The sequence below is a fragment of the Rattus norvegicus genome, chromosome 15 (genome assembly GCF_021556685.1).
Source record: "Rattus norvegicus strain SHRSP/BbbUtx chromosome 15, alternate assembly SHRSP_T2T, whole genome shotgun sequence".
Classification (NCBI taxonomy): Eukaryota; Metazoa; Chordata; class Mammalia; order Rodentia; family Muridae; genus Rattus; species Rattus norvegicus.
Genome location: NC_141548.1, coordinates 93,033,645 through 93,041,788, shown reverse-complemented (window position 1 = coordinate 93,041,788; position 8,144 = coordinate 93,033,645). Strand labels below are relative to the sequence as shown.

At 33.6% G+C, this 8,144-nt stretch overlaps 1 pseudogene; it reads right to left on the bottom strand.

The window, feature by feature from the left end:
* Window positions 1-4,228: 4,228 nt before the first annotated feature.
* Hnrnpa1-ps27 (heterogeneous nuclear ribonucleoprotein A1, pseudogene 27) lies at window positions 4,229-5,313 on the bottom strand (annotated as a pseudogene).
* Window positions 5,314-8,144: the final 2,831 nt, after the last annotated feature.

Sequence of the window (8,144 nt, the reverse complement as noted above, 5' to 3'; positions counted from 1 at the left end):
ACACACACACACACACACACACACACACACACACACACAGAACCACCACCACTACCACCACCACCAACAACAATATCCAAATCACAGAAATAAACAATTATTGGTTATTAATATCTCTCAACATCAATGGGCTACATTACCAATAAGAAGACACAGGCTAAGAGGATCCATCATTCTGCTACATACAAAAACACACCTTAGTATCAAAGATAGTAATTACCTCAGAGTAAAGAGTAGGAAAAAGATTTTTCAAAGCAAATGGACCCAAGAAGTGAATTGGAATAGCCATTCTAATACCTAATAAACTCGATTTTCAAACCAAATTAATCCAAAGAGATAAAGCAGGACATTTCATAGTTCACTGTTTTGGCAGTCTTGATGTGGGCCTTTGTTTTTCTTTATGTGATCAAGATTAAACTGAGGGCATGTCTATCATAAGCTACCCACCATCATTATGGTCAATGTTAGATGATTGATTTCTCTGAAACACAGTCTCACTTTATAGTTCATGCTAGCCTTAAAATCATGATCCTGAATTCATTACTGGATTTGATTTGCAATCATTTATTAGTGTGCTCCAGCAGGACAATGCTAAACCAATTTTTTAAGTGTATAAATACATATTGGTTTAATATAGTTATGGTAGATATTTAGAGTTTCACGTGCCGGAGTTTGAAGAAACTACTGATTTAAATCTAAGGTTATGTGTTTAACTGAGGAATATTAAAAATAGTCAAAAGAATGTAAAGAAAGAGTAACAATCAAAGTAATCAATATATTTTATGGAAGAGTGTTTTACATTTATGATTCCAGAGGGATGAGACCATAATGTTAGAGAGGTATGCTAGCAAGCCACATGAATTGCAGCATAAGCAGGAAGCTGGAGGTTACAACTCAACATAGGAAGCAAAGAGAGAACAAATACAGAGCAAGTGGGTAAGAGTAGGAAATCTCAAAGTCAGTTCCAAGTGCTGCGCTTTCTCTGTGAAGGCTACACTAACTTCTGCAGAAATTATCACCAATCAAGATCAAGTTACCTGAGCCAACTGGGAACACTGATCATTATAAACACAAGACTCTGTCACAAAAAGAAAGAAGTAAATAAACAATATCAGCAACAAAAACATAAATATCCTTGACAGGAGGAAGGCAGGGGTCAGAAATATATAAGAAAATGACAGTTGGATAGAGGGAACCTTAACTTCAGTTAACTGAAAATGAACACATTCTTAAAATAATAGCATATCAAACCGTTAAGAAAGAAAGGGCAAAGAGTATATATATATATATATATATATATATATATATATATATATATATATATATATATGTATATGTATATATATATACACACATATTCCATTATATTCACCTTCAATAAACATGAAAGTTAAAGTAGCAGTTTAAAATATTTTTCCAAAGTAATTTTTGGAACCACATAGTTTTTCTTAGCAAGTTCTACCTAATTGCTAAAAACCATAGTTTTATTGTTATTGAATCTGTTCCAGAGTTGTTTTAAGAAACAGTTCTTAGAAAAGAAAATGATGACCATTTCCTATATCAGCCCATAAGATCATAGAACTATGTTGAGTCAGACAAGGATGATCTGAGAAGGAAGAAAGAGAAAGAAAAGTGAAATTACATATGCTGACTAACATAAGTATAACAAACTTTCCAACTTTTGATATTTAAAATCCAGCTTTGCTTACTTTACATCACTTCTGCTTTTAGACGATTATCAATACTATCCCCCTTCTGCTGCTAATGTAGAACCAAGTAAAGCATGATTTGAAAATAGCAACACCAGGCTCTTCCCTAAGACCTGCAAACTCCCCAGCCATGATCTTTAAACATGTTTTATAGTAGCAGGAATAAATTCTCAATCGAATTTTGACCATTTATGAACATTTTCGTGATTGGTGACACACACATATGCAGTGCTGAGGAGAGGGGAGCTCCTGGCCCTCTCTATCTATAGTTTCCAGTTTAATTTGGGCATTTGCCCGACTTTCTCTTTCACATGCGACGTTCATTAGGGTAATAGGTACATAGACATTACCTTTTCTTTGTCTCTTCAAAAGAATCCATTATAAAAAGTATTAAATACAATTTTATGCAAACTATGAAATTAATAGAGAAGACGTTGATTTATCAACATGTTAAGTACAGCTAAGAATTTTAACATTATTTTAACCAAAGATTCCCCTTTGTTTTGATTTGGATTATTTTAATTTTAACTAAAACTTTTGGTGTACTATACGCACTGAGTCTCAGAATATAATTAATCCCATATGGAGTTGATATAAATTTGAATATCTTGTTTCAACATCTTTTTCTAATTTTAATCTGGCATGTAGTTATCATTATAACTTTTAAACCTTAAATTAGATTTAGTTTCCATGTAATCCCTAGGAATTTGGATTCTTGCTTGATTTACATTTTACTCTGAATGTTTTTAGTTTTGTGAGTTTTTTGATAACCTATCAAGGAATTTTTAAAATTCTAATTCACATTTTTCTAATAATTTGATAAAAAATATGGTATCTGGACTAATCTACTTTGTTTCATTTTTATTCAGATTATATATATATGTATATATATATATGATTCTAAATATCTATGTGTATATGTGTCATAATAAATAAGCTTTAAAAGACCATCTAGAAAATGTGCTCATGACTTTTCTAACTTATCAAGAGCATTCTTTTGTATAAAGAAAAAGATAATTCCATTCTTAAATAATAATAGTTAGAAATAACTCTTTGCAGTGAACAGAATCAGTGTTTAGACAACTTTCATCTGAGAAATAGCTTAATAAAGATAAATATGTATATGCATATTATGTTCACTCACCAAGGAATGTGTTCCAATCCAAACGATGAACTACAAAATTATAGATGCAGCAATACAATGGTGTTGATTATATTCATTACTATCCTGTCCACCAAGTATTAGATTTATCAATACAAAAATACTTAATACCAATAATGAATTATTTTATTTTATTTTCAAATTATATTCTTTGACTGATTGTTTCATGGATTCTTGGAAAACACCTTCCCCAAGTCTCACTTCGAGCTGTTAGTAGTGTATTTTAAAGTGATGTTGATTGATTATTTTATGTATTAAATTTTGAGTACTGTTTCAAATTCTCTACTCACTTATTTATTTTCACAATATTAATGTCTACCAAGAGGAAACTCACATAACCTAAAGTATGAGAAAATCAATACTCAGGACATCCAAGAGTTAGTTCGTTTCTAAGGAATCCAGAGATGTGCAACAGGTAGTCATGATGGATATCAACTCTAAGCTACTTGTTTAAGAATCCTGTTAACTTGTGCTTTTCTGTTATTCTTTAATTAAAAAAGGATGTAAATTCAGTATTGTGCTTCACTACTGTATGACACTAGAATAAACACTAGAATGAATAATAAACACTAGAAATATAACACTAGAATAAATAACAAAGTATTATAATGAACATACAGATAAATGAATATTTGATAGTAGATGTATCAAAAATTATACAATTTTCTCTTTTTTGATATCTTTTTGAAGGTAATCTTAATGCTATTTAATTGATAAATATGCCATTGATTATTATGCCATCCTAATTATCTAAAACATGCATTGCAAACATACAAATATTTCTTCTCTTCACTTCATTGCCCACTCATCACAATTTTGGAAATGGGGAGAATAGATTCCCCTTCAACTGCAAGTTGGTAGGTGTTTTTTAGATCTAACTTTAGGAATATTCATACAAAATAGACCTTAACGATGATATTCTTTGCTTGTTAACTCACCAGGAAACACCTTCGAAACTAAATTTTGTTAAATTTTCTGTACTAAAATGTAGAAAAACTGAACTACACAAATATTGAAAAGTTTAAAATTCCTTAACTTTTTATTTCCAGTACCACTACAGGGCAATATACCTGATGTAATGAAAAGAAAAAGACAAAGCTACAACAGATAAAACACTGCAGAGATGTACATCTAATTGACCCTACATTGCACTATTCGACAGCTGCACCTTTTGCAAACTGTGGCTATGACAGTCCTGAACAAGAGGGGCTTCCTGTCTTGTCCACGGTAACTTTTCTGAATATATATCCCTGTTCCTTCCGTGGCAGATTGTTACAGTTCCTCTAATGCATTGAGGATGACTGTCTCAAAGGAACCTGCAGCTTTCCTCTCCTTCCTCTCTCTCTCCTGCTAAGAACTATAGCCATTTTTGTTTTATTTTAAAACCTTCTGGACCATATCCACTACTTCCAGCACCAGATCTATATCACCACTGTAGGGACTGCCTGAGCTTCCCTCAGTACCAAAACTTCCCCATTTATGGGTCCATAATTTGATTGTTGCTGTCCACTATAATTTCCAAAGTTATAGTTTCCACCACTACCTCCACCAAAATTTCCTCTTCCATTGTAACCATCATATCCTCCTGCTCCTCCTCCACCATATTCACCACCTTGGTCTCCATAGCCCAGTCCATCACCTCCATAACCTCCTCTGCAACTGTAACCAAGACCACCACCATAGTTGCCACCATCACCTCTAAATCCATTCTATCTACCATCACTACTTAGATAATAACTTCTGCTGCCACCACCTCCACCACCATAGCCTCCTCTTCCACCAAAGTTTCCTCCATGACCAAAGTCTCCTCTGCCACCTCCAAGGTTTCCTCTATGACCCATACATTTGCTAGATCCACCTCCATGAACTCTTTGTGATCCAGCAGACTCTGTCTCCTACTTAGAAAGGGCTCTTTTCACTCCATAATTATGCCCATTAATAGTGTTGTATTTGTGAACAACATATTTATCAACTGTGGCATGATCATCAAAAGTTACAAAAACAAATTCTCCCTTTTTCCTACTCTGCCAGTCTTCTATAACTTCTATGGTTTCAATCTTGCCATACTTTTCAAAATAGTCTCTCAGATTATATTCTTCTGTATCCTCTTTAATACCACTAACAAAAATTTTCTTCACCATAAATGGGTCCTATGCTTTACAGAATCCTCTCCAGAAACAGCTCTCTTGGTTCCACTACAAACTCATCAACCTTCTGAGGCCTTGCACACATTACGGGATCCACATCTTGTACACAAGACTAGGTCACAAAACCAAAACCTCTGGAATGTTCTGTTTAAGTATCTCTCATTACCACACACTCTGTAAGTGTGCCCTATTTCTCAACATGTTCTCTTAAGCTAACCTCTAAGGTTTCAAAGCTCAGACCAACAATAAACAGCTTCCTCAGCTGCTCTGGTTCCTTTGGATCATGGCCCTCCATTTTGAGACCAGACTTGCCTCTTCCAAGAAGAAAAATAGTCATACTTGTATATGAATCTATTGAAATGTGTGCATCACCCTTACACTTTATGGGGAGAGAGCACTAATTTTAATTCAAATATTTGTCTATTCTCGATTTGTGTTCTTTGTGCCTTTAGTTGGAAACTGTTGTACTGAAAAGCTTACATACATATGCACATGCACACACATGAGCACACACACACACATATTGGAGTGACAAAAAATTATGTAGATTATTCTATTATTATACTTTCATACTCGTCTGATGGACAAATAGTTTTCTCTCACATTTGTTTTCAAGTAGGGAGTAAAAATACAAGTTTGGTAAATATTATTTGTTAACTCGTGGTTTTTCCATTGGTTTAAATATGTACCAAATTTAGAAATAAAAATAATCTTTGGTTATACAGCTATGGTATGTTTGGGATTGAATGAAGATAAGATCGCAGTATTAAGCCACAGAAATTATAAATAGAAGATATTTTGTGAAATAAGAAATTTTAGCATAGTCCATGAAGGAGTTAACACTGATTCTCTGCCTTTCACTGGAAATAACTAGAAATGCATTCAGCAGTACACACTATACAGACATGAGCTCCCAATTTGATGATTGGTGACTATTTTTGAAATTGTATTCCTATGAGGCTTTATAAAAGAAGGCAGACTCAGTTAGGAACAGAATTGTCTGTCTTTGCATTACACTGTTTTCCTCCATGAAATAAAACAAAATGGTCATTCATATCAAATTGATTCTGTTTTCAAAGAGTAAAATGTCATTTCATTATTTTTCCTTTTCATGTGGATACTTTCCCTGCTTTCTTTCTTACATATTTGTGAATGTGCATCATTACATACAACAGAAATTTGCTCATAGCTAACTTCATATAAATTCAATTTTAGAAATTCATATTCAATGGCCAGCATTACATGTTATTCAGGAATTTAACAGATACATTCATGAGTAGTAGGAAAAGGGAACAATTTTAACTTAACACAAAGACGTGTGTGGCCTCTCTACAACTGTCTCTAGTGATCTTCTGGAAAATAAAAATTGCAAACATTACCAAGAAAAATTAATAAATTATAATAATAAAATTTAAAGCTCAGCATGTTTGGAAGAGATGATAGTTATGATAAAGGGACAGGTTTTTATTGAAGGCTACATTGGTCAAAAAAGGCTTTCGAAGAAATTTAAATTTAGAATACCAATAATCAGTAAGTAATGGGTTTGAAGAAAACTGCACTTTCCCAGTAAAACATTCACAAATTCTCTTAATATCAATGTTCACAATCGTATTTCTCCTTAGCAACATCCATCTTAGAAAGAAATTAGAAAAGATGTTTCAGGTTTTAGTTAAAATTCTACCGAATTAATTTACTTCTATAGACAGTGATAATATTTGAACAAAATAAATTTCATGTGTCCCCACCTCTGTATTAATTTTTTGTTGTTAATTATACCAATACTGTCCAAACTATTCCACAAAATTGAAACAGAGTCCTACCAAATTCCTTCTATGAAGCCACAATTACTCTTATAGCAAAACCACACAAAGACCTAACAAAGAAAGAGAACTTCAGACCAGTTTCCCTTATGAATATTGATGCAAAAATACTCAATATAATTTTTGCAAACAGAATCCAAGAACACATCAAAACAATCATCCATCATGATCAAGTAGGCTTCATCCCAGGGATGGACAGATGGTTTAATATACTATCAATCTAATGCACTATATAAGCAATCTCAAAGATAAGAACCACATGATCATTTCACTAGAGGCTGAGAAAGCATTTGACAAAAGTCAACACCCCTTCATGATAAAAGTTCTGGAAAGAACAGGAATTCAAGGCCCATAACTAAACTTAGTAAAAGCAATATACAGCAAACCAATAGCTAACATCAAACTAACTGGAGAGAGACTTGAAGCAGTACCACTAAAATCAGGGACTAGACAAGGCTGCTCACTCTCTACCTACTTATTCAATATTGTACTCGAAGTCCTAACCAGAGCAATCAGAGAGTGAAAGGAGGTCAAAGGGATACATATTGGAAGGGAAGAAATCAAAATATCACTATTTGCAGATGATATGATAGCGTACTTAATCAACCCCAAAAGTTCCACCAGAGAACTACTTAACCTGATAAACAACGTCAGTAAAGTGTCGGGGTATAAAATTAACTCAAACAAATCAGTAGCCTTCCTCTACTCAAAGGATACCCAGGCTGAGAAAGAAATTAAGAAAATGACACCCTTCACAATAGTCCCAAATAACATAAAATATCTTGATGTGACTTTAACCAAGCAAGTGAAAGATCTTTATGACAAGAACTTCAAACCTCTGAAGAAAGAAATTGAGGAAGATCTCAGAAGATGGAAAGGTCTTCCATGCTCATGGATTGGCAGGATTAGTATAGAAAACATGGCCATTTTACCAAAAACTATCTACAGATTCAATGCAATCCCCATCAAAAATCCTACTCAATTCTTTATAGAGATAGAAAGAACAATTTGCAAATACATTTGGAATAACAAAAACCCAGGATAGTGAAAACTATACTCAACAATAAAAGAACTTTTGGGAGAATCACCATCCCTGACTTCAAGCAGTATTACAGAGCAATAGTCATAAAAACTGTATGGTATTGGTACAGAGACAGGCAGGTAGATCAGTGGAACAGAATTGAAGACCCAGAAATGAACCCACACACATATAGTCACTTGATCTTTGACAAAGGAGCTAAAACCATCCAATGGAAGAAAGATAGCATTTTCAACAAATGGTGCTGGTTCAACTGGAGGTCAGCAT